Genomic DNA, 27,095 nt, shown 5'->3' with positions numbered 1-27,095 from the left:
TTACTTTTTGGCTTTTGCAGGTCTTGTAAATTCCTCCTTATTTATAGGCCTGGGGGCAAATCTACAGCTGGTGTCTACACTGTTTTACATAGACTCTCTGAATAAATATGAGGTAGCAATTACCTTATTTTTTTCATGCCAAACATATATTCAGATTTTTTCATAGTCATAGAAAGTTTAAATACATAATTTCTCAACTTTCAGCACATTTTTTCACTACACACTCAAGTTTGTTGTGGCTTTTTTGGTTTGTTTTGGCTTTTTTTTTTTTTTATAACAAAACTCAAGAATTGCATGGCTTCTGAGGGTTTGAGCTCAAAGCAAATACTTAATATTGCTAGATTTGCAATAAAATCATTAAAACTGCTGACACTGAAATTTACCTCCATTTACAACCTGCCCTGCTTTCTTTCCTCTTGAAATCTAATGCAAATTCAAATCAGGAGAAGAACATCTGCAGCCCTTTCTGATGCTTTATTTTCTGTTTAAACTATGAATCCCTTCTAGTTATTGCTAATTCTTTCTTGTTTGTGATAAACCTTTTGCAAGATTTTATGATTAATCCCATTAAACAAGGAAGCAACCATTTGGTTAACTTTGAAAAACAGGTGCCATGTGCGGAGAGAGCCTTGTGTAGGACATGCACAGGAAACAATGCACCATTGTCTTTGAGGTAAATTGCTACATTTCTGTTAATTAAACAGAAAACGCCAACACTTTTGGACTCTTGCTATGTTCATCAAGAGAGAAAGTGTAGATCCATGGTGTAGAATTGCTGGTTTATGGGAAAGTGGAGTTTTCTGCATCATCATAATCAGCCCAGACTTATCTGTAATTCAATTTCCCATCTAGCAGGTGGGAATATTGGTTCTTACTTCCAAGAAAAACTAAAAGACCACCAAATTAAATAAAAAACCCAATACTTATTCTAGTTTAAACATTTTAAAGCTTTAAACAGAAACCCCCAGAGGTGTGGACTCTCCACAGTGAATGCTTTTTACGACAGTTTTGAATAACATCTGTGAGTAACAGCTTCACACAGCTTGGCTGTCTAAAGTGGGGAGGCAGAACCAGATCATTTCCTGAGGTCTTTTCACATCCTGAGGCTTTAGGAGTCTGCTGGTAGGTGGTTAGAGCCCTTCTTTGGGATGCAGTCTAGTTTCCAGTCACCACTCCAACACCTGGGTAGGACTTCTAGGACAGAGACACCTCTCTAGTGCCAACTCAAGACATAACTCAGGTTCCTGCTGAGAACCAGAGGGGACTTAATTAATGCCTCACTATTAGCACATAACAAGACATTTCTCATCCTTCCCCTCTCACTTTGACCAAAATTTCATCAAGGATATGAGAAAGGCAATAAAACCTAAAAAAAGAAAATAAATTTTGTCAAAACTAGTCAATTCCCAGAAGCTTCTTTTGTTCCAAGCCGTCATTTTCCAGACAAAGGAAAAAAACCCTTAACCAAGTAACGTGAACTAACTGACTGGAGAGACCATAGAAATATTAATCTACAATCACATCTAATTGTGATAGTCTGGATACATATTTTTATATTCATATATCAGAGTGAAAAAAAGATACAGATGTCATCATTAGTTTTTTTACTCAAAGGTCCTCCCTCTTACAGTCACAACTATAGTCAGTGTTAGGGGAATAAAAAAAAAAACAAAAATGAGAGTGGCATGTGTGATTTGGGGATACACAATAGTAATTGCCATTGTATTTTACAATTGTTGTGTCAACCAGGCAACAGCAACCAATTAACTAACCAACCAACCAAAACAAAATTTAAAAAAAAAAAAAACAGAAAAAAAAAGTGGTAAGAAAAGAAACCACACAAAGCCTGGAAACTACTCTGACTCCCTTGGAGCCCAGGACAAGTAATAACTACAGCAGCTTTGACATTTCAGAAAGGTTTCCACTGTGGTTTAACACTAGAACCAGATCTAATTAGTTTCTGATGATCTTATTCTCATTCTTTAGAAAGAAATAAAACCTGATGTAAGTTTTAAGGAACATAAAAATACTAAGAAATAGGAAAGGAGAATTGTAAGAATTTTTTTCTTGATGTGATAAGGAGACATTCAGGTTGGTTTGTGCTATTTTAACACTTTTGGCAGAATAAGTTCTACCCTCCTCTTCTACATAGAAAAAAAAAAAATCTTATGTGGCATGGGGGACACAGTACAGAACTTGTAAAGCAACCAATCCTACCAACTTTCAGGCAGCTGTCGCCAGCTGCTGAGCTAAGTTACAGCAGCAGTGATGAGAGTTAGGCACCTCCAGAAGCTGCTTCTGGTAACCTGAAGTCTGTTCACTGATTCTGGATGGGAATTGCAGGACTGTCTTCATAGTGGGAGCACCTCACCTCTGTAGGACAAATCACAGCTGGAAGATGCAGAATGGCTCATATGAATGAAGCCTGAACCTGGGCTGTTATATTCTAAAATGTAAGCTTTCAAAAGTATCAGTAAGTATGTACTTATTTACCACAGGATTTCTGACAGCTGCTTGACAAGTAGTTAAAGTGGTGAGAAGACTAAACTATTCTCATCTTTAACAGAAAATGTAGCAGCCACAAACTGCATCTTAGAAAGTTTCTTTTGGTGAAAGAGAGAATTTTTTTCCACTGGAAGGATGAAGAAAAGCTAGAAAAGGCAGTCCAGGGGGCTGTGGAGTCTCCATCCAAGGACATTTTAACAATTTAGGGCAGACAAAGCCATTGTTGATGTGATTTAGTGCTGGTGACAGCTCTGCCTCAAGCAGGAGACTTGGAGTGATTCAGAGATCCCCTCCCACCCACGTTTCTGTTCTGTGATTCTGTGGCTCAATGAGGATTTCTTCCTCCACTATCATAGCAGGTGCTAAACAAATCAGCATGTCAGCTGGGTCATCCCATTCAGAAAAATGAAATAAATATTCCATCTCTTAGTGAAATGCTCCAACAGATGTGTGTTTTGAATTCTTCTATAAATGCCTCTCCATGAAAAACAAATTTTGTTGGTGTGAGACTAGAACTTCTCCTTTCCTTATCCATCCTTGCAGAGTGATGTCTGCAGCAGCACCTCTGTGCCCCTGTGCCTACAAGCACAAAGGCAATTTGTAGCCAAGAAGGGAAAGTAATTGATCAACCAGCACTTGTAATCTGCATGCATCTTAAATTTCAGTCTCAAGATCTAATACGTACTTCTGAAAGTGCTTATGTTCAAATGGTCCCCGTGTAGTACCTAAATTGATGTTGTATTGTTTTGACCTTCTGTACAGGTGTTTTACATTGAAAACAACAGACTTCTTCGTATTACAGGGATGTCTGTGCAGTATGAAGTTAGTTAAAGGAATTGAGTAAGAAAATCTTACCTGGTAAAGCTACACTTTTTATGTATGGACTCACCAAACGCGAATCATATGTGATATTTGAACAAAGCATAAAACTAAATGTTATATTATAGCAAGGGTTTAAAAACAGAAATAAAACAGGAAAAAAGGATACTTTTCTTACCACTGATGCATTTTACTGTCAGTTCTACTATAAAGGGAATACGTCAGTTCCTGGTACCTGGTGGGGGGGGGAGGGTGGAAGAAACAAAACAAAAAACAAACAAACAAAAACAAAACAAGAAAAACCAAAAACCAACCCTGACTGAATTAAGCTTGTTTCAGTAAATTAAAAATCCTCTACAAGTCAGAGGTTTGAAGAGCTGGTAGGAGTCACCACTTGACTTCCAAAGAAAGTGCAGCATCTGTGGGGGCGAAAAGTCAGTCCCTCTGGGCTCTGACTCTCTGAGAGAAAGGTTGTTCCAAAACAGCCTGTCAACCTTCAGCCCAACCACTACTGGCACTTCTCCCTCCTTGTCTCCTTCAGAAGATTCCTTTTTCTAGGACTTGGAGACGATTTCTAAGATGTTGCACAGGACCTGCCCTGAGCCATGATTATCCCACATCCCACTAGCTCTCTGTTAGTAAGGGACTCTCACTTCTCATAGTTTGGGTACAGATGAATGACGGAAGAATTTTGTAAAATCATTGGAAAGCCCCAGCAGAATCCCAATCCCTGTTTCTGGAACATGCACAAAAAGATTTCTTGGGATTAATCATTACCTAAAAACCAAGGTATCTGGAAGATGTCTCTAGACTATACTTCAGAGTGCACCTTCAAAATTGTCCTACTCTCATAATTTCTCTATTGATGCATTAAAGTGATAAATTAATCACTTTTCAAAAGAAAATCGATTTTTTTCTTATGTTTAAGGCAATTTTTGATTGAAGACTGTTTTTTTTTTTCCACAATCCAAAACAATTAATTTGATTAATGGTCATATTTTATCTTGAAAATAATCCCAGCAATTTTTTTTTTCTTAGGCTTAATTTGGGGAACTTGCTGAAGGTTTTACTATGCCTGGCTGTGAAGTGCAGTTCAAATACTTCACATGCTGCTGTTTTCCTGACAGTGGAGGGGAAGAGCTGTTTTCTAACATGAGAAATGGATTTGCAATCTATTCATTTGGGCTGAGGTGTTTAATTTTAGGCAGCCAAGCTTCTTGTCTCAAGTCCTTTGTGCCTCAGATTATCTACTTCTAAAAGGGATATAATGTTCTGTGTTTATCTCCAAGCACTGACAGGAGGTTTACTTAATTTACATCAGCAAAGTACTTTGCAATCCAAGTAAAACGTGCCCATTTAAATGCAATGTTTTATTACAAGACAGGAGTAAATGCTACTGTCATTTATCCCGGTGTCAAAATGGGACTAATCCCACAGAAAACCAAGGAATTGCACTTGGGAAAAGGCAGTGGAGAGTCAAACACGCGGTCCTCTTGGGTACCAAAATGAAGCTCAAAAAAAAAAAAAAACCAAAACAAAAAGAACCATAGGTTGGAAAGGATCTTTAAGATCCTTGAGTGTAAATGTCAATGCAGCACTGCCAAGCCCACCACTAAACCATGTACCTGAGAGACTCCTCCACAGGTCTTTTAAATACCTCCAGGCATGGTAAATCTACCACATCCCTGGGCAGCATGTCCCAGCGGTGCTCCACAATCCTCTTGGGGAAGAAATTTTTCCTCATTTCCAATCTAAACCTCCCCAGGTGCAACTTGAGGCCATTTCCCCTTATCCTGTCAGCTGCCCGTGAGAAGAGCCCAATCCCCACCTGTCTATGACCTTTTTCCAGGTGGTGATAGAGAGCAATTCAGTCTCCCTCGAGCTTCCTGAGCCGCCCAGCTCCTCATAAGAGGGTGGCGTGCCTCTTGCCCAGCTTCGCTGCCCTTCTCTGGGCACGCCTCGGTGGAATCACAGAATTATTTTGCGTTCCCCGGGCCGGGGCTCGGCCCGTGAGGGAGGCGGGTGCCCGGCGGGCCGGGGTTCGGCCCGTGAGGGAGGCGGGTGCCCGGCGGGCCGGGGTTCGGCCCGTGAGGGAGGCGGGTGCCCGTGAGGGAGGCGGGTGCCCGGCGGGCCGGGGCTCGGCCCTGCCGGCCGTGGAGCGCCCGCCCGGCGCCGGCACTGCCGACAGCTGAGGCCGGGCAGCCCCGGCAGCAGCAGAAACCCCCGGCCTCAAGCTCAAGCAAGCCCCGTGACTCGCTATCGTTTGACTGCATTAGCTCAAATGACGGGGATAGAATTGGCCGAGCCGTGACTCAGCCGGGCCCAGCGGCTCCGCAGGGAAAGCTGGTGGCTGTGCCGGGGGGGATGCTCCGCACACGGGCAAAGCATTTATGAAACTGATTTCCAAACCAAAAGTGAGCGACGGTCAGAAAAGAGAGGCTAAAGTGAAGAAATATGGTAGGACAACAGAAAGAACAGGGTCAGAAGTTATTTCTGGCATGGTATCTGGCGGCTGTGTTTGAGCATTGGTGATTAACGTATCAGTTATGCCTGAGTGTGATGCAAGAGGCCCGGTGAGTGGTTTGCCTGTGTGTTCAGCTCTCCAGCCTGTCCACTTTGTCCAGACAAAATCCCAACATAAAAGGCTTATCTTGCAAATTAGCCAGCACAGTTATCCCAGGGGTTTATTTATTTTAAGCTGTGGGCACCAGGGACAGACACACCCATTAAAAAAAAAAAAAAAACCCACACACACACACCAAAAAAATACTGCCCTCTGCAACAGGAGTTTCTTACTTTTTTCCCCAAAAGTGGCCAAAAAAATTGCAGTACACGATATACTGGCAAGACCAACAATGAAGAAAACCCAAATCTGTCTGTGTTACATGTTGGTTTAATGGCATAGTAGGACTCGGGTCTGTTATCTCTGTGCCCAGTGGTTGTGGTGAATGGGGAAGTGTGAAATGAAGTGAGTTGGTGAGAAGTTCAGGAGGAAAGAGAGTTAGCAACACTGAAACACTGTCAGGGAAGTGAAAGCACAAATGGGTAAATAGCAGTAAAAAATCAGATTATGAAGTGGAAAAATAGAAAATAAAAATAATTAGGAATTAGAGCATTTTGAAAGAGTGAATGGGTCAGAAGAGATTGTTGCAGAATATAACTCTGGACCTAACAAATGTATGTCTGTATTCATAGTGGGGTGGGTGGCAGGGATGAGATACCTGACATGTTTGCAGAACAGTTGGGGCCTTGCAGGATGTGCTGATTTTTTTGAGAGCTTTGCCTTCTCAGAACTGCTTAATAACTATAATTTGAAATAGTCAAGAACACATGATAGTGTGAATCATGGCTCCTGTGGCAAACCTGTGGTAAGCGGTTGTGCCAGCAGTAGTGCAACAGTTTATTAGAAGGTGAACATATACTTTTCATCCAAAAAGGGACATAGCAAAGGCATTTTGAAGACTGAGAGTCCATTAATCAAAAGAATATGTTTCTATTTGAAAAATAAAAATTCCTTCATGTACCCAAACACAAATTATCCACCTACTGCATTGGGTCATTTCCACCAAACAAAGCTTTTTCTTCTTTGGAGAGACAGAATTCTCAACTGTACACCACACAAAAAAATATGTTATATCTTTAATTGCACAAATATTCCACTAATTTAAAGAAAGTGTCCTAAAGCACTGAAATTTGCTGTTCAACAGCTTGTCAAGGGCTTTGAAACACTTTATGAAGAAGAATAATTTCTGACTGAAGATTTCTGCAGATAGATGTAGAGGTCACACTCTTAGCTGGTATAAAAATGAGGTAAATCCAATTAGATTATTCTAATTTATTATCTTGAGACATTTTTGAGACAGTGTCCTAATTGAAACTTGAGATTTTTTTTCCATTAAAGGCTTTCTTCCCATGAGACTTACAAAGCAATACATTTTTACTTTTTTTTACTTTTTCTTTTATACTTTAAAATCTATTATTTTACTGCTTTTAATTTTCGATCTTAAAGAAGCAAAAGCAAGAGATTCTTAATAGGTGACTCAAAGGTGGCATTTCTCACTCAAGGCCTGGGTAAAAAAACCAAGTACCAGGTCTTCAAGATAGTTGAAACTTGAGATGATTTCCCTTAAAAGCTTCTAAGATTTTTTAAGAAACAGTATTAAGAATGTTGACACTTACTTTTCCTATTTGAAACCATCCCTGTCAGAATGTTTTTTGTAACAATTCCTGGATTGAATTTCCTGATGGAATAGGAAAAAAAATTGCAACTTTCTGTTTTGAGTTGCAACTTTTCTCATGCCTTAATGAGTTGAAAATGTATTCTCTACCATATATAGGTATACAAAAGAGTTTAAATGTGAACCACAGCCAAGTTTTCAACCATTTGAGCTAAGGCATAGGCAAGGATTTGAATCTGACTTCTGCATGAGGATTCCATCATTTGATGAACAGCAACAGGCAAACTGCTGGACTAAATCAAGTTTGATTTATGATTTATGAATTTTCAATCTCTGCTCTGAGATACCAGGTTTTGGACCAGATTGTATCAAAGGGCTTGAAAATGAAGTTGTTGCATTGCTGCTTAGTGAACTGCAGGACATTTACCTGTCCACCAACATTTAAACACAGAATGTAATAGCTATTCAAACAGAAGTCCAGAGGGTTGGATTCCCCAGAGCCTTAATCAGCCCACATGCATCAATTTTACACCAGTGCATTGTTTTATTGACAGATACAGGTCAAATCACAGTGATGTCTAAAATCTCCAGTTTCTGATCATAGTTTAAAAAAAGCAGAATCCAAACCATCTTTTCCAGTAAAGAATTATTGCTTAAAATGGTTCAATTTCAGTCACAACTGGAGCATTTAGGAAGAAGGAATAGCCTTGCTGCTGAGATGCTATGAGGAGTGGGTTTGCTGTTACTCCTGTTTAACTGAGCTCTCATGCAATGCTTTCTGTCCCAGAGGATTTTCTTACTGTGTTTTCTGCCTGCCAGAGTAGTGGGTACCAAATCACAGTCCATACAGTCTATCCAGAGAAACAGAAGCAGAGCCTACACGGGTCAAAATATGTAAGGCTCTACCAAAATCACACAATACATATTGAATGGAGGCCTGAGCTGCCATCAACAGCACAACACAGCTTGCACCACTTTGGGAGGGAAGGAAAACAGCCACAACAGTTTAAAAATCCTGGTTCCTCTGTGGTCAGAAATGGTATGCTGGAACTTGAACTAGTATGCAACCACATTTAAACATAACTGTGGCTGGAATGGTTTGAATTCTAATGTGGACAGTACCTAAATTAGAAAATGCTTGGGTGAAGCTGCATGTAAATGTGCATAAGGGAGTAGAAATGGTGTCACTTTCACTTTGTTAATTAAAGCAGCCTCAATAGTTTGAAAGCATACAGGATTCAGAGAAGTGGAACTGGCTGCTGCTTTTAGCACAAGGATTCAGAGGCCCTCTAATTTTAACTCTTCATGAATGTAGCATTTGAGCAATTTATTCTTATGAAGCAGGGAAGAATATTCCCATTCTCTCAATATAGGCAGCTCCAGCTAAGGTGGTGTCATGTTCTGGCTTGGAAGCAGTCACGTTTCTCCACACCCATTCCTAGACAACAATTTTTTCCTTATGAGATTTTTTTTCCCACTGGCAGCAAAGCTCTTCAGTATTTGCAGAATACAGTGTAGGTGAGGGTCACTTGTCAGCTGTAAGTTAAAGGTCATTGTCATCTACTAGAGGGCAGTGAACCAGCAACTATGTGCTTTTAACATCGTGGTGTATCCTGCTGGAATGTTTTGTCTCCCATGGCAAGTGGCCTGAACCATTTGGGGAGCTGCAGCCTCCTTAATACACTGCCTAGAGCCCTCTCCCAAGGCAGGATAACACATCCCAGGACCATCACCTTCCAGAGAGGCTGATCCTGCTGGGCCTGACCAAGCTTAGGTGATTACAAAAGCAGGGATTGGATCACTGCAACACCTTCACTTGCTGCAGTTGTTTTCCAGTGTTGATAAACATGCTATAATGTCCATTTTTACACAAAATAATACCACTTGCTTTTCACAATAGGACTACCTACCTCTCAGTAAAATGTGCTGCTATATGCTTATGACATTTTTAGCAGCGTGTTAATAAGCATGCAGGTTGGCCTTGTCACTGCTTCTGAAATAAATTAAGGTTCCTTTTGTCAAAGTTTTTAATAGACTTTTGGATTGGAAAAGTGCCGAGATGGTCACAGGATCTCATGACTCAGAGGGCTACTTATATTTAAAAGTGTTTTAAAAGCTTAAAACAATAAAAATAGCTCTACTGTGTCATTTTTAATAGATATAAATGTGTGTTACACAATTCAGACCCAGAAACTCCTTTCAGTAATGAACAAAGATCATCATCATAGCTGACATTTCTGAAATGTTTGAAAAGTAAGTTCAAGGTCATGTTTGAATGCAAACATGTTACACACAGTAATTATCATGTGTTTGTTATATTTACTGGTACAAAGTATTCAGAGAGTCATGTATCATGTAAACTAATGGTCTATTATTGAGCAAAGTTTAACATCAAGCAATGTGCTATGAATTTTAAAGCATTTTTTAATGTCAGACAGAAACTGTAATGAGAAAAGTATTTTGATTACAGATTTACAAAATAAGAGAGAGGGAAGGGGGGAAGGAGAGTAGAGGGAAAATTTCTTTAAAAAACAAAACACAACAAGACAACATTTTCTAAATGGATAGCATTTAGACCCTGCTGTGAGCTAACAGGATGGGATCTATGGAAGTGAATTAAATTGTGTTATGCATGTTAATATCTTGAATTTCCCAAGGCAGGTGAAACTCTTTCCTGTTCATTTCCAAGCTTGTACATTCTGACCCAGTGTCAGACTGAAACTGGAAGGCTGAAAGTGCTCTCAAGCTCTCCAGGAGACCTCTGTGAGTAATGCACAGGTCTCATCTCCTGACACAAGATCCCTTTGCTGGAGGCGATTTCAGTATTAATCAGTCTGTCGGTCGCTAGGGGCTACAACCTGCTAACAAAACCCTCAGACTTCTCCCTGATTCATTGCACTCCATGCTCTAATTTTACAGGGGTTTCATTTAAGTAATGTAGTTGCCCCCTCGACTTTTTTTAAGAAATATTTTTTTTCCAAAAATATTTATTGATGCCATGATCTTTTCCTACTATTTGTTTCATATTTGTACTGTGCTAAAATCTTGGCTTGCCTGTTTTTTAAAATTCCTGACAAAACACTTCTGATGTCACAGTGGGGACAAATCCTGGACAATTGTCCAGGAAGACACATTAATATCTGTGCTGGTGCACAGCAATACCTGCCAATAAATTGAGTGGGAATTGGGTTCAGGGCTATATTTGTTCAAGGCATCTCTGGAGGCAAAGCAACCACGTGGATTTCATCACTTCGTACTGGTGTGGCCCCAACACACGAAGTTCCCAGAGGTGAAATTCACTTTAAAAAAAAAAAAAAAATCAAATTAAGTGCTTAACCAAAATGGCATTACTGTGGCTATTAGAGATAAGGGAAAGGGGGTAAGATTCAGACTCGAAGGGCTAGCCCACCTGAGAAAAATAAGGGATGTGATTTAGATGGCTCCATAACTTGAGCTCAGAGTTGAGCTCAGCAGGGAAGAGAAAATGTAGAGGTGGGATCCAGTAGCTCCATGAAGGAATTAGACAAAATGCTAAGACCCAGCAAATAATCTTGAAAGGTGTGATTCAGCAAAGCATATCACCATTGTTCAGATATTTTCCTTGGCCAAGCACAGGCTGTCAAGTGGGAACCTATGGAAATCATAGAGAAAGATGTTAACCTCCAAAAAGAGAGAGAAATATATTTGCTGCCTAAAAGATGTAATTGGCATTTGATGCAATCAATATTTTTTTACCTACTGAGTGCCTATCTCGTGAAAGAATCTATTGTTGTTACTATCTTCATTGTTTCAAAAGCCCTGGGAATGACCACTGCAATCACTCTAACAGTCCTCAGCCTTCTTCCTGTGACAGTTTTCATTGGCAGGTCTCAACATTCTCTACAAGAGAAGTCAAAATCATTACTCTCATCTTATAAACAGGATAAGTAAGGCACAAGCGGGACAGAGGGGGCAAGATCCCTCCTGAGGTCAGACAAGGACTCAGACACAAGCCTGCAGAGTCCCAGGCCAGTATCAGCTGTGGGGGTTCCTAATCCATTCCCTCTGCTCATCTGTGTTTGGTCTCTGATGTTTTTTTAAGGTCTGTACACATAAATGTAGCACTGATACAGGATTGATGGAATTCAGGATAGACCATTGACTATTTTTCACTCCTGTTATGTTCAAATACTTTTTGTTCCCCACCCAAACAAGTGTGGAGACACTTTAGAGATGAACAAGTTTGAATAACTCTAGGAGCACCTGTGTCTACTTAAAACCATTTCCTTATGCAAAGCCACTCCCAAGCATAGTGGCATATATAACATTTTTTAAGCATTGAAGTCAGTGGTTGTGGCTGGAGTTTATCTTCAAAGACATTGCAATACTTGGAGGTGTTGGGAAAGCCTTTTTAAAATTCCACTTACTGAAACTATGGGAAAAGAATGTAATTTATATGCAATTTTTAAAAAATATAATTCTAGCCCTAGTTTAGGAAATAAAACCAGGAGAACGTGAACTTAGGAACTCTGAAAATAGGGATTAATTAAAAGATTCCAGCATATTTTCACTTTTGCTTATTTGTATACTTTTTATAAGACTTCTTTTAGGAATCTTGCTTTTCATTTTTGATGACTTAGCAGTAGTAACTGTTTAGATCCAGAGAGGAGTTTTTTGCTCTGGTTTTCATATTTCTTATGGCAGACTCATAGAGAATTATGGATCTGGTAGATAAAAGCATGCTGGGAACAGATTTCCTGGGCACAAGATATTTATGGTGACTGAAAGGGTTGACTGAAAGTTGCAGGGCTTTCATTAGCCTGTGTCCAGGTTTCTGTGCCTAACTCTAGTAACAAACCCACCACGCAGCTCTGAGAGACAAAGCAAGGGGGCAGGGAGGAGGCTGAGGCCCAAGGCAAAGCACTAATGGGGGCATTTTTGAATGTCTGTTTTGAACAGTTACTGGAAGATTTCCCAGAGACAGAAGGATAAACTCTAAGCCAGGATACAACTCTTTTGAAAACCTGTGGCCTAACTGGTAATTCTTAAATATTATCCCCAGTTCTGTGCCTCTAAAAAGCTGTTTTTCTTCAACCTCACACATAGAGAGGAGCATATCAATACACTCTTCAGAGGAGATGGATGGAGGGCTTAATTCACTTTGCAAATCTATGGAAGCAACACTTTAGCACTTAGGCACAAACCGCCTCTGACACTGAAAATTAGTAAAAGAAAAGAAGTGGTGAAAATGTCAGGAGCGGGAGGACTTCATTTTTCTCTTGTTTAAAATGTCATCTGTTATCTGCAATCAATGCACAGAGACAACTTCCCATACCATAATGATTTACAGTATGTTTATAGGCACAGATAGAAGTAATCACAGGGTTAGGCGAGTGTCTCTTGGTGAATTCTTCAAGCCTCAGAAGTGCTTAGTTCTGCAGTTCCCTCTTCCCAGGAATGCAGGGGAGATCAGCACAGAGAGCTGTGCAATTTCTGCCTCTCCATAGCCAGACCATAAAATCTGCAGCCTATCTAGCTTCAGCTGTGTATAAACATACCCCATGATCACATGCCTGTGACTTTAAAAAAGAATATTGTCTTTGCCTCTGAAGAAAAGGCAATAAATATTTTTTACTCTTTTCATATCTAAACAAATATGTACGAAAGGAAGTACATTCATAGTCTTGGTGCTAGATTTAATGTTTTAAGCTTTCCATTGTTTGGAATTTCCTGTTTAATGCCTTGGAAAAAAAAAAAATTCCATTACTGATTTTTGTCCTTTCTCAGTGAGAACTCATTGTCCAAATCTTTTAAATGGTGCTGAGATGAATGAGTCCAAGTTTATTCATTTCCTTTGTGTCCACCAGAATTTGGGATACTGCTGGATACAATATCTCCTTTGCCTACAGAATTCCTGTTTAATATTCCTTAGCAACAGAACCTTGGATGTCTTGTTGGCTTTTGTAGCCATAGAGCTCCACAGACATCACGTGCTCCTTTCCACCCAGTACTCCATGTGAAGCAGGGAAGTGTTAAACTCCTGGTCTATGGATGGCAAAGTAAAATAAAAACATCTCAGCACTTAATATTTCTGAGAGGTTTTAATCTGAAGTTCAGTGCACAGAGGTAGAGTAAGGAATAAGTGTCAGGGTTTCACATCTTGGGCCAGAGCCACAGTAACTTATTTATTCTTCTTGTCAGTGTGTGACTGATGGCTTTTAATAAATAGAATGATTCCTGCATCTCGAGGCCACTCCCTTCACATTAGCACGGTGGTTTTCCAGAGGAGTTACTCATACTGTCCCCACAGCAGCTGCTACCAAACTCCACCTCATACAACAGAGAAAAGAGTGGTGTTTTTCTCATGTTCAAAATTAGAGCTGGTCAAAATTTTTCAGTTGATTTTTTTTTTTTTTAATAAAGATGCTCTGTATTCATACAAGTCCTATTTCTTACAAAAATTCAATTTCAGTTCTTTTCATGAAAAAGCTGAAGAAACCAAATCTTTTCATCTTTTACCCTCTGAAAGCATTGAAAACTTTCCAAACCCAAATCAGTTAAAGCCTTTAAGTCCAAGTCTTACACACTCACAGGTATTCTAACCATCCTTTTTCTAACAAGCTCCTGCTCAGAGGCTGTCATCTCTTCCATAACACCCCCAAAGCCAGGTATATTGTGAATATTATAGGGCATACAGTAGGTTAGATCATGGGTTAATTTATTCAAGTAGCTCCATTTAACACACTCAGTAGTTCCCTTAAAAATGAAACATATGCTATGGCCCTTGGCATTTTCACAGTGCTCACTTGCCAGTTCACTATTTATTTATTCCCAGGTTTGCTACTTTCTTGGAGGGTGACCTTGAACAAACACTTTCATTTGTCCATATTTTACCACAATTTCCTTTTTTTCTGTTTTCAGGAGCTTCACAGCAAGCATTATCCAATAAAGAGGCAATCTGATTTTTGAATTTAAAAAAACTACGACAGTGAAGCAAAAAAGTATTTTCATGCCATTTAGGCAGAATAATATGAGTAATAAATAGTAAACAAGTAGCATGACCTTAGTTATAAATTTCAAGGTCCTGCCCTCTGCTTATTTTACTACTCTATGCTGCTTTTGAACAAATTCTCAAATATCCTCCCAAAATAGAACATATAAACACAACTCACAAAAGTCAGAAAGAGAAAAAGAATATCAGCTCAGCAATATAAAAATGAAAGTTAATTCACAACTCCAGAAAGCGTTTCAACTCTCTTTGTACAGTACTCAGCATATACTCACTAATAAAATCTAACTTGATGCTTTATGGCAGCAGTGATGTTCCTAGAAATCCTTAGTATAGTAACATTTTGGAAAACAGCCCTCTACGTGAGAGGATCAGTCATTTTCCTTCTGTAACAGTAAAAGCTTCAGGATTTCAAACGGATAAACACTCTGCAATTTGAGCTTTGTGAGTCATACTTAACAAGGCAGATGTGTGCCGAGAATTAGCAGTCCAAATGCATGGGTGTTCCTTGGCTCTGACTAAATTACCTAAGACAGATCAGGCAGAAAATGCAGACTTGCACAGCAATGCATTTCTCTTTGTTCCAGGGCACAGAGGTCGCTCCGCTGATGGCTGCATGGGGAAGGCTGCAGTGGAAGAGAGGAGCCACTTGCACATGACTGTGCAAAGAGGGATACCAAGCCTCCCTGACACTGGGACAAGGATGAGCCCTGGGGCAGCTTAGAAATTGACTGTTAGGTCAGATTGAACTCTGAGCCTGCAAATCACTGCTTCTGTGAACCCTATTCAGATACACAGTTTCTTTGAAGTCAACAGCTGGTATGAAAAAAATTCAAAGTAATGGCGTTACTTACCTGCGTAAAAGCCATATTCATCTGAAGGAGAGAAATAAAGCTCTGCACACAGCAGAGGAACATCTTTTTGCTCCATAGAATCATTCCTGACTCTTTCAAAACCAGGCTTCACATTTTGCTTTACCTCTTTGTCACCTTCATTTCATCCTTGATCCTGAACTTTTCTCAGCTCCTATTTTTCCTGCATCTATTAATCTGCTTCAGACACCCCCTGTGACTGTCACCTTTGTTTAAATTCTCAAGTATATCACTCTTCCCTCACCTTGACTGCTGCTCTTTCTTTTTCTACAGCATCCCCAAGCTCCAGCACACAGTATTTGTAAAATATGCTGTCTGATTTCTAGAATATTCAGAAAGCTCTGTTCATCCTACTCTCAAATAATTCCACATACCTCTGTATCAATTTCAAATTGCCTGTCCCACTGCATACCTACTTCCCAATTTAGAATCCTGATTCCCATATTGCAACCCATTTCCTTCCTCAATACATTTTTTTTTTAAAAGGAAAGTCACTATTGTTTAGAAAATCCAGTTCCACCCAGAATAGCTTTTCTGTTTATTGCTCTCTCATTGAATTTTGGAGCCAAATTAATATCTTCTATAGTATTTCTTTTGAAGGCAATGAAACTGTGTCCATTTGCTACTATTTTGTACCATGGAGTTAAATCTGGCATTCTTAAATGACAGAAAAATGAAACAACATATTTTATAACCTTTGATTTCTCTTTCTGAAATTCTGTATTTAATTTGTATAAATCTATTGCATATAATGACTTACTCTATCAAGTGCTTTATAAAAGACATATAAAGATATAGATATATAAAATAGTTGAAATCAAATTGCCCTGTATCTCTGCTCCTGTAAATCCCTGTGCTATCTTTGAATATATGGTACATCTTAATCATGGAATCACAGCTGAATACTAAATATTTGTACATGTAAGCCCCAAGGAATGCTAAAATTCTTTTTTTCCTTTTCAACTAGGCATGCTATTAATTAATGCATAGCAAAATGATTAAAAGCATTTTTCAAATAATGAACAATACAGAGACAGACAAGTTAATTGATTGATTGGTGTATGAGCAGGGTCCTAATGGATTAGCATTTGCATATTAACACAGATGCAATCTCTCTCTCTCTTAATGAGCTGCTTGCCACATTTTGTCTTCTTTTAAGCAGCAGTGAGCATGATAAAACAAACCCACTGGATTGCTCTCTCTCAAGAGACCAACAGACAAACTTTTAAAAAGGCCTTTCTCCAGCACTGATTTACAGAAACCCTCTGCACATCTATTTCGTAGGTATGTGGGGACAATCACTCCTTATCTCAAGTTACTTGTGAAAGGACATATTCTGAAAATCATGGAAATTTAAAGCTTCTGCTTGTAAGATACTCATAATTTTTCCCACAATGATCTGGCATTTGCCACAGCTGTAAGGTTTTGCTGTATGACAGGATGGAGTGGGATGTCACTGGCCAGCTCATTCCATCTGTGGTCTTTCCATTGCCATTGGCAGCTGGACTGTGCACATCCATCTGATTCAGCAGTTCACAGGGAAAGGATCGGAATAATTTCAGGTAGGTAGATGGCAATTTTTAGTCACTGGACTCATTGAGAAGGATTTCAAACCTTCCAGCATCTCCCATACTCAAGGTCTACACGTAGGCAGTGTAATGAAGATAAAAGCTGTGAATGCATCTTCTACCAGGAGCACTACCACAATAACATGGCAAAACTGTTGTCTTGTTTATTCAAGCATATATCAAAAGAAAGAAAAGAAAAAAAAAACACAGGTTGTTGTATACAAATTCTAAGTACTGGTGTCACCAGGTAAATCTGTGTGACTTCAGGTGCACTGTTGTGGATGGCAGGACACAGAGATCTCCTTGATGCCATCCATATCTTGATGCCATGCCATCCAGTGTGTATATACCTGTGACCACGGGTTGTAGCCGAGTTACCTGGCAATCTGAGTGACTTCTGGGGCCCACATTCACATCACAATAAGGAACCGCACTATGCCATCTAAGAAAATACTTGAAGCCAGCTTAGAGATCTTTAATATACCCCTGGTTTGAGCCCTGTAGACATGCCCTTTGAGTTCTTGGCCCACAGCCTTGGTTAGAGTCAATTGGCATAGCTGTGCTACAGTCATTTCCCTGTTTACATAGGATGAGGATCTGGTGCATTATGTATTTTGGCCATGGAGTGCAGCTCTGCCTTCTGCTCAGCTGGCTGGCTGTGAAGCCTGCAGTTGCTGGGTTTTGAACTCGGCATTCAGGCTCAGGCTGGGCGACACTGCAAAGCCTCTGCACTCAGGCAAGTTTCCAAAGCTTCCAGGAAACCCGTGTGACCTCCTGCTACCTGATTTTCTCTGCTTGTTTCACTTAACTCTGATGGCTGCTGGGATCAACGTTTACTGTGGGTGCTCAGAAAGACTCATCCAGGTCCTAGAGGAGCTGTTGCACCAGCAGTGAAGGGGACACCAGCACACAGGCACTGAGGCAATGTGCTGCCTTCAGGGAGATTGCCACACCACGAACCGCAGGCAGATTTGGGTATTTCCGTACTCAACCATGAAGAGACTTTGCTGCTGTCTTGATTGACATGATTCATAAGATGTGAAGGGTATTTCCATCAGGGAAGTACAGATACAGTTTAAAGCAAACTTTAAAAAATAGACTCATTTATGGATCCCACACCAAATGGTTTTAAGTCCCTGTTTGAGTAAGATAGATAATTAGTCCACTTATGGAGGATTCTTTTACTGTTTGTCTCAAGTGGGTAGTCTTAAATTACTCTTAATCTTATTTATGTTACTTTTACACAGAATGTGGGACTGATCTTTTTTCATTGTATGAATGCTTTTTCAGATTACACCAACCTGCTCTAGTAATTTCAATTCTGAAAGAAATTTTTAAAAACTCTAAATATTATTCTAATTATGTTTATACTATGGATTATTATTACAGGTTGCATGTTCATGATTAATGAAGCCCATTATGGAATTCTAGAAATCACTGTTGAAGCATAATGTTACTATAGTAGTGTCTGGTGGTATCTGTCACGTTTTTCATGGAAAAAATATTCCAGGCATGTGTAGCACTCTATCACCTGTCTATCTGGGCATGATAAATGCAGCAAAAAACCCCAAAGCATTGACATTGATATGAGTTTTCCATTGACTTCTATCAAACAAGAAATAGCCCCAGTTCAGGGGCCCGGCCATGGTTTCTGCTTGTAATAACTATTTTAAGCCTTTTTTTCTTTTTCCACTCAAAGTTATTATTTTATGGAAAGAAATATAAACAGAAATAAAATGCCACATATATCCAATAAAAAAAATTAAAAACAAAAGCAGGAAAACTATAATCTACAACCTTCTTTGCTTTAATTTTCTAATCTGCCTAAGGAGTTACTGAAATAATTGGGGCCTTTAAGATTTTGATAAAATCTTTTTTTTTTTTCAAGATTCTGCAAAGGTGAAAAAGGCATAACAACTGTGGCCAATATTTGTATACTTGTCTATTTCACCCTCTTGGTGTTTGATCCGCTTTAATATAAAATATTTCTGACTGTGCAGTTAGCCAGAAAACCAAAAATAGGAAATACTACTCCAGCTCAGTTTGCTAAGGTGTTAAACAGGCTTGTGGATAAATTCACAGAGTGTGTAATGCATCTGTGATTCTGCCACTTCACAGCCCCTTCCCTCTCCCCAGCCTCCCCCATGCCTCTACTGCATCTGTGCATAATCAGGGAGAACAGAAACCTTTCTTTTACACTGTCTTATCTCAATAGCCTTTGTTCATACCAAGCAGCAGTTCATGAATGCCACTTGCTTTGCTCTACCTCTGTCTCACAAAGGTTGTGGTTTTTCAGTTCCAAGGGGAGAAACCTATAATTCCCAAACAATTGAAGAGATTTGTATCTGAACATAAATAAACAAAAGCTGTCCCTAGGGAACATGGAAAATGTTTTTCTCTAGAGAAGCAGTTCCTTCACCTGCCCCAAGTCCCTGGGGCCATGCTGCAGCTCCTGCAGAGGTTCACCCTGCAGCCAGTGCTAGATGGAAGGAAAGCACATCCTGGGCTGCAGGGAGGGAGTGCGATGTACCAGGGGCTACTGCTCCTTCGGGGGCACATGGCAGGAGGTGTCTGGGGCTGTGACAGAGAATGGGAGGCAGGAAATCCTTCCCCCTGCAACCCCTAGTGTTGGGAAGCCCAGGGTGCTGCCCATCCTCCCCAGGCTGTCCCAAAGGAGCAGGGCACGAGGGGAAGAACAAAGGGCAGCTAGAGGGATAGTCACACTAGGGTTTGGAGCTGGTGGACAGAGTCTCCAAGGACAGAAGAAGAACTGTGTAAACCAATGAAGTTAACTGTTCATCTTCACAAAGGTAAAAGGCAAAGTATTTTTGAAGTCTTGCCTAAGAACTTCACCCTTACACAGATCTCTGATAGTACCCTCTCCCACCCATAAACCTTTCCTCCAGTCAACTTTAACTCTCCCTGTCTTTATCTTCAACTCACAACCTAATTCTTTACCTTCCTACTTGACAAATCTTGTTTCTCATGGTGTCTTTTCCCTCCTCTGCAGAGGACAGCCCACCTGCTTTGATCCACTGTTCTCAGAATTCAGAAGTTATATCAAGCTAGAAGAATCATAAGAATCACCAAATTCAACTCCCTGCTAGCCACAGGACAATTGTTTCTACATCTGTTCCCTACAGTGGTTTAAATGATGATATTATTTAACATGATGTAATTTAAACATAATTTTTTCTGATATCTAACCTAAACCTCCCCCAGTACAACTCTGGACCATTTCACTGGGTTCTGTCACTGGTCACCACAGAGAAAAGATCAGTGCCTGCCCCTCTGCTTTCTCTTGTGGTGATGTTGAAGAGTGCAATGAGGTCTCCCCTCAGTTTCCTCTTCTCCAGGCGGAACAAGCCAAGTGTCCTCAGCTGATCCTCTTTTCAGTTGCATTTTGTAGCCAAAGAAATTCAGAATGAAACACTATGTAGGCATGAATAAGCATAGATTTACTGAATTAAATTTTATATTCACACTAAGGTAGTCTAGGCCAGAAGGTACTAAACACTTGGGGAACCTCTGTCAAACAAATTTAATGCAAATGTGTGAGCTTATATCCTATCTTCTAATTAGGAACCTAATTACATCTACAGGCCATGGGTTACAATTTGTGTAATTTTTTGTCACTCTAAAGCATTCAGGACATTTGCAAGAGACATTGTGCCTGAACCCTTCAAGTAAAACAATGCTTTTCCAATATATTCACTAAGAAGGCAGAACCATAAACAATATAATCATGCAACATCCGGTAGCATCATTGCAGATGGGAAATAGGAGTTATTAAATAAGACTCAGAAATGGGCGACACAATTGTCAAAAACATGTTCGTGCAGGGAACATTCACAGCTGGTGTTACTGCACTGATTCCTGCAGTGATACTGACTGCAATGACCTGGAAATGTATCCTTCCAGTATGATGGCCTTCACTTTTGAGGGGATATTTTGCTGTCCTTTCATGTACCTCATTACAGCCTATTTTATCTCACTCATATCCTCCATGTCATGGCATCATTGCACCATCAGTTACTGAGACAGACACTCATCATCTCAAAATGCTCATCGAAACTCTGCTGCTTTGTGAGAAGCGAACTGAATTGCCAGCAATGAGAACAGACTTGATAAGAGAAGCTGGCCTTTTGCTCCTCTCCTGGTGCTTATATTTTGATAAGCAATATGTCAGGAATAATTAGACAGTTTGGTTTATTTGGCATCAGTTTTTTTTTCTCCCAATAAAATAGAAATAGAAAGTAGTCTGCATGAAACAGACATTTCAGACAGAACCATTTCACCAAGATGTATGAAGCAGAGAGGTCTATTATAATGCCAAAATCTGTTTTAAATGTAAACATTGTTTACATTTGAATGTGAACACTCACAGAAATGAGATATGAGAAAGGTGTGATTTGGCTCCTGTGGAACTCCTGAGTTTTCTGTGACTGGCATTTCTCCCTGGGGTAATTTATAAACTAATATTCCCTGTTGCGAGACCACTGGCAGGCTTGCAGAGAGAATAGCTCCAATTTTCACTCTAACATATCTGGCTTGCATCCAGAAATTGCAGAAAGAATTTGCCACAAAAGTGAGAAAAAAGGGAAATTCTTATATGTACAGTATTAATGACACTATAAAAACATAAAATAAAAGGCATTATTTGAGAAAAGGTATATCAAGACACTACACAGAAAAATAAAGATGCAGAATATGGATTAGCAAGGTGATTTTTTTTTTTATTACAAGCAAATATAATTTATAAATTGTACAAAAAATATAAAGAAAACGACATAAATAAGAACAGCTTGCTAGCACACAACACTAAGTGGACACTGGAAGCTGCACAAATTCCCTTCTTAAGCGCTGGAATTTTTTGATCTAGGTCAAAGGTTCCATGAGCTACATGAATCAACAGATGTAGTAGGTTTGAAGATGTACACTGAAGCTCTTTGGAACTTCTTAAAATAGAGTGGCTGCTGAAACAAGATACAGTAGCGTTGCCGGCTGCCTAGACACCGTTCTATTTTAATAAGTGTCATGGACGCTTTGGGGCATATCAAAAATAAATGGCAGTAAGTAGGTAGGAAGCCAAGCAGTCTGTGACTTCCAGCAGAATTGCAATGCAAATAAACTCCAGTGAAGTCTTTCACAACCTCTCCAGGGTTATCTCTACACCATTGTTTCCAGTCAACAATTTATAAACTTGGATTTGCTGATTATCCTTGTCTGGACAATAGACTACAGCTGCTAATGCTTTATATAATGTAGAGTTTGACAAGTGATTAACAGTCTAAGCTAACTAATTTCACCTTTACGAAGGTACTGCAGTGAGTGTCCTTTAAAACCTTTGATTTTCTTCTATTGGTTTTTACCTCGGTGCAGTTTCACTGACTTCAAAGAAGATGAATACCATTTGTTCTAGAATATGTGAAAAAAGCAAATTAGGGCCAAGAGATTTAAAATGCAGGCAAAAAGAGCCTTCCAAAATCCTAAGCAAGTTTGGTTTCAAAACAAATCTTCATGAATGAGGGGAAACATTATAATACTTCAGGCATTGTCCCCATCTTCTGCCCTTCCCCTCTTGTCTTACCTAATTTTTATTTTCAAATATAATTGAATATTTCAAATAACAGAAATATATTTAGGCAATTATATTCAAAGAATAGACTTGCTTGCCAAATTGTATGGAAAATTGGCTTTTTATCATTACTTTAACTCCATCAAATTATTATTTTTTAATCCTCAAATTGTCTATATAATGGAAAATTAATATAAATTATACATTATTACAGCAGCCACATGAAACTCTTAGTGTATGTGCAAGTGCACGTGAAAAAGATTTTGGACAAGAAAAAAGCACTAAAAATACTAGAGAAAATGCATGCTAGAGAGAAAAATCTTTAGATAATAGTGAGATGCAATAAGAACATTCAAACCCCCTTGTGTGTTCACATTAACACTGATTTGTTTTTATTCAGGAGATTGTCAATTGGCGACACCCTGGAGGAGAGTTAAACACGTGGACCGAAGTTCTGTGTGGAACGTTTTGTTTCCAGCTATGAACATGAAAGGCATTTTTGAGAAGAAAGTTGCTGCAGTCACAGCCTAGCAAAGCAAACTTACTAATTAACTGCAGGCTGCACCACTCGCACTTAGCTACGTGCCCAGGCTGACAACACCGCCTTCAGTGCCGGTTTGCAAACAAATTTAAATATTCAGTGCACAGCTTCTGGGAAAAAGGCCATCTTTCTTCATGCTGTAGCTTGGGGATGTAACATTTATTAGTGACTTATGCTTATTTCCACTGGCTTTGTGATGCCAGGAGAGTTAGCAGCAGGCTGAATCCTCTAGCTGTATACCCTCAGTAGGAACGGGGAAGGGAAGAGGCTACCATGAGGGATGGAGCAGAGGGAAGAATGTGGAAATGCCTGTCCAGTGCTGGTTGGAAGTATGGATGTATGGAAAAACAAAATCTCCTTTGTGGCATACACAGAGGTTTAAAATCTGTTTACACTCTGTGTCAGAATGTAAATTATTTCTATTAAAAACGTACACCAAAAGTAAGTAAAAGCAAATATCCCCACCAAGTATCTGATAACCAGCCTCAATATCTTTTGATCTTCTCTGTGTCTCCTTCTACCAGCTGGCCATTCCTTTTCTGCCAGGCTCATAACTTTGATCCTCTGCTAAGTGAACTCCCCCTCCCTTGTCCTTTTTTCCTGCCTTCCTGGAAAAATGATGCCTTTTCTTTTTTTGCTGGTCCCTCAGTCTGAGGAATAGCTGCAATTAATTTGAGAGGGAAATGTTGAAAGCTTTTGTCGGACTGTTTGTTGTGAACTCTTGGAGATGACTGGTGTTAGCTTTATGCAGCATCAAGGGTTCATGAATAAAAATACACTTCTTCAAGTAAATAATGTATTTCTTCCCCTTTTAAAACACTGTTCCTAAAGACGTTTCCTGCTCAACTTGTAAAAACCTTAGAACAGCAACTTCAACTTGATAGGAAGTATCAAATCAAATCTCTATATGTGATAGAGAAAAAAAAAAGAAAGAATAAACCCAGGTTATAGTATACACTTGTAGAGAAATCTGATCTTATTACTGGATAAATAATGTTCATCCCCACTTGGGATTTCCATAGTTTAAATCTCTGGACAATGAAGAGAAATAATTTACAGACTCACAGCCTTTTACTAGTTAAGAACAAGTTTCCAGAGATTTTCCCAAGGCTGACCTAAAGTAATCAATTTGCAGTTCTGACTTCATAATATGACTTGTGATTCCTCTAATGCATGTGCCCTCTCCTGCAAGTGTGCTCCAGCTGGTTTATACTCACCATGACTGAATTCATGCTTCCTAATAAAATTTCTGAGGGAGTGTGCTGTGGTGTTACAATGTACTTGAAGTGATAAATGAAGTGATCCTGACAGAGTATAAGCTGCAAGATGATAGGTTGTGTGTCTATAAATGTAAGTTATCATTATATGCTCTCCTAGGCCATGGAGACCATTTCTGTTCTTTAGTGTCTAATATAATTTGACTCTTAATTTCTCTGCAGAAGAGACTAAGCTGGAAACAACTCCTACTTCTGCCTCTAACACCTCTTGAAAGCATTTGATGAATGAATTCATTTATTCCATATCATAATTAATCATTTTCTCTCTCGCTGTAAAAATGTGCAGTGTCATTTGCACTGCACGTGTTCATTTACTATTTACACCAATTTACTATGAACATGCCAGTGCCTACCAAGAAGATGTTAAGTTTTCCAATCCACACTAGAATCTGCACTATGAAGCAAAGAAATGCACATAATTTACACTGCTGACAATGTGGGAGTTTTAGGTGTTCACCTTGAATCAGCTTGAAAAAAAACCCGCATGATTTTGAGGATAGGATTGTCAGTAAAAGTCATTATTGTCAGACCACACTGCTATTTATACTGTCCATGCACATATGGCACAGGTTCGTGATGCTGCTTCTGCTCTGTCACGGTCATTACAGACTTCATCAAAAGCACCGTCCTTCTATATTCTCTTTAGAGTGATGGTAATCAAGATGAAAGACAGCTAAAAAGGGCAGGAACCCTTCTGTGAAGATCCTTGATTTGAAAGTATGATAAAAATTTTCATCTTAAGAAAAGAATATTAAAATCAATAAAATGGGTGAAAGAACAGAATCATATTTTATAATAGGCTGAATTTGATGCTGAAAAATGCTGCAGTGAAAGGATCTAATAATCAAGTAGGATTAGTCCAGTTAATTTTAAAAAACCCCAAACAAAACAACCAACCAACCAGACAAAAAAATCCAATGGGTCTGCTATCTTGTTTTTCCTTTTTTAATACACACTGAAAAAAATGTCTCAAGGGACAACCCATAGTACTAGTAATTTAACACACCAAGCTAGCAGGAGACAACACATTGAATGGCCAATCTATCTCTCTTAAAGAACATTAGACAGATACATAGAGGGACTGAAATGATCATGTTAGGTAAGATCTACAGAAGAAAAGACTCTGGCTGTCATCCAAGCATTCCTTTTGGGTTTGAGACTGGTTGTCACCAGACCACTGAGAAAATGGCAGAAGACCCTCCAGCAAACATGTGGATAGAACTTGTCTTTTCTATCCGGTATCAACTGATTGTGTCCTGCACTTTTGTCATTGAGCCCTGGAGCACAAGATTCGATGGCCATTTCAATGAGTTTAATTGCATTGTTTGTACAACTCCACGTACCACTGGGATTATTCAGCCTCGCTAGGAATCTTCATTGGCCTCACTTCCTCTGAGAATGAACTCTATCACCTAATAAAACTCTGTAGAACAAAAAGTGTTTCCTTATAATAGTTTCTGACTTGCACTTTCTTTTTTCTTCTTGTTATACTATTTATCAGAGAAAAGGGATATTCCCCTTCTTCCATTTCAATAGCAGTCACCATTTTATGTACTTTTGATATGTTTGCTCAATTCCTCTCCTTTCTAAATCAAATAATTTCATCTTCTGAAACTCTTCTCCTTGGAGTTCTTTTTGTTCACTGCCATTATCTTTCTCTGATCACACTAATATATGATGTGCAAATTCAAGACTTGATACTGCAAGATCCTTAACGCTGCTTGTCACTCACCATGTAATTAATTTAAAGCACACAAATATTCTCTCTGCTCTCAGTGGGAATTTTTGTGTAATTTAATAAATATTTAGAAGACATTGCTGCTGGATGCTGCCAAGTACATGTTTGTGCCTACAACCAAAGAACCACATGTAGCTTTATTAATCACCCCAGAAGGACAATCTATGTAGCCATTGATTTTCAGCAATGTATTCATATGCTTAAAAATAGGCTCACAGTTAAGCTTTTGCTTCTTCAGATTAATGCCAATCTGCATGTGTTTGCTCCCAGAAGACCACACACTTACTCCTATCTGAGCACAATATGAAAACAATCTGCATGGAAACAAAAAGAGATGCTGGGGGAAAAAATGAAATGAAAAAAAACGCAAAGAGAAAACTGAATTATGAAACTAAATTATGGCTAAGCACAATGACAATAAATACTTTTAGCCACAGGCAATAAAATATTGCATCGTTAATAAAGCTAAGTGGAGAAAAATTTTGTTTGTCATTTTCACTTATAACCTAAATTTTATAATTTAGCCTTACATGTTAGCTCAGCACATTACACATCTCTCAGGCAATTCCCCTCTGGCCCCAGGAATCATGAGTTACTGTGGTTTCAAAAAGTGGTGAACAGGGTAAATGGGAACTGATTTTAAAGGATGAAATAATGGCCTAATTCAAGACTGTAGCAGTTTTAAAGGAAATACACTTGAGACATGGGAAAAGGAAGTAATTGATGATATGGAGGTTAAAACTCCAGGTTCTCATGGACGTGAGAGACAATCTGAGAGGAACTTTCAGAGCATTCTTAGCTCAGGTGTGAGATTAGTCATTCATAGTTTTACACAAGCTGTCAGTACAAATAGTGCTGCTCTTGCCTTTCCCAGTGATCCAAACACCGAGTCCATTCCATGTCCTAGCTCATAGAGCCTGTTCAAGAGACTGACCAAATTTGAAGAAAAGCCTGAAGAATCAGGTTAAAAGAGCTCTTAATTCTACCACTTGGTCCCAAGAAAAGCCAGGAAGAAATAGTGACAAGTTATC

The 27,095-nt window shown here is 39.3% G+C and overlaps 2 long non-coding RNA genes across 2 annotated transcripts; one reads left to right on the top strand and one right to left on the bottom strand.

Annotated features, from left to right (window-relative positions):
* The first annotated feature begins 5,443 nt into the window (after positions 1–5,443).
* LOC115493627 (uncharacterized) lies at positions 5,444–15,408 on the top strand. The gene is made up of 2 exons (XR_003958458.4): positions 5,444–5,781; positions 15,078–15,408. It is a non-coding gene; the product is annotated as an uncharacterized lncRNA (long non-coding RNA).
* Positions 9,904–15,482, bottom strand: LOC140682583 (uncharacterized). Its single transcript, XR_012054434.1, has 3 exons — positions 15,345–15,482; positions 10,912–11,133; positions 9,904–10,801 (listed from the first exon to the last, which is right to left on the bottom strand). It is a non-coding gene; the product is annotated as an uncharacterized lncRNA (long non-coding RNA).
* Between the last annotated feature and the right edge of the window lie 11,613 nt (positions 15,483–27,095).

This window comes from Taeniopygia guttata, chromosome 2 (assembly GCF_048771995.1).
Source record: "Taeniopygia guttata chromosome 2, bTaeGut7.mat, whole genome shotgun sequence".
Classification (NCBI taxonomy): Eukaryota; Metazoa; Chordata; class Aves; order Passeriformes; family Estrildidae; genus Taeniopygia; species Taeniopygia guttata.
Note: the sequence above shows the minus strand (reverse complement) of the source record. Positions and strands in the feature narration are given on the sequence as shown.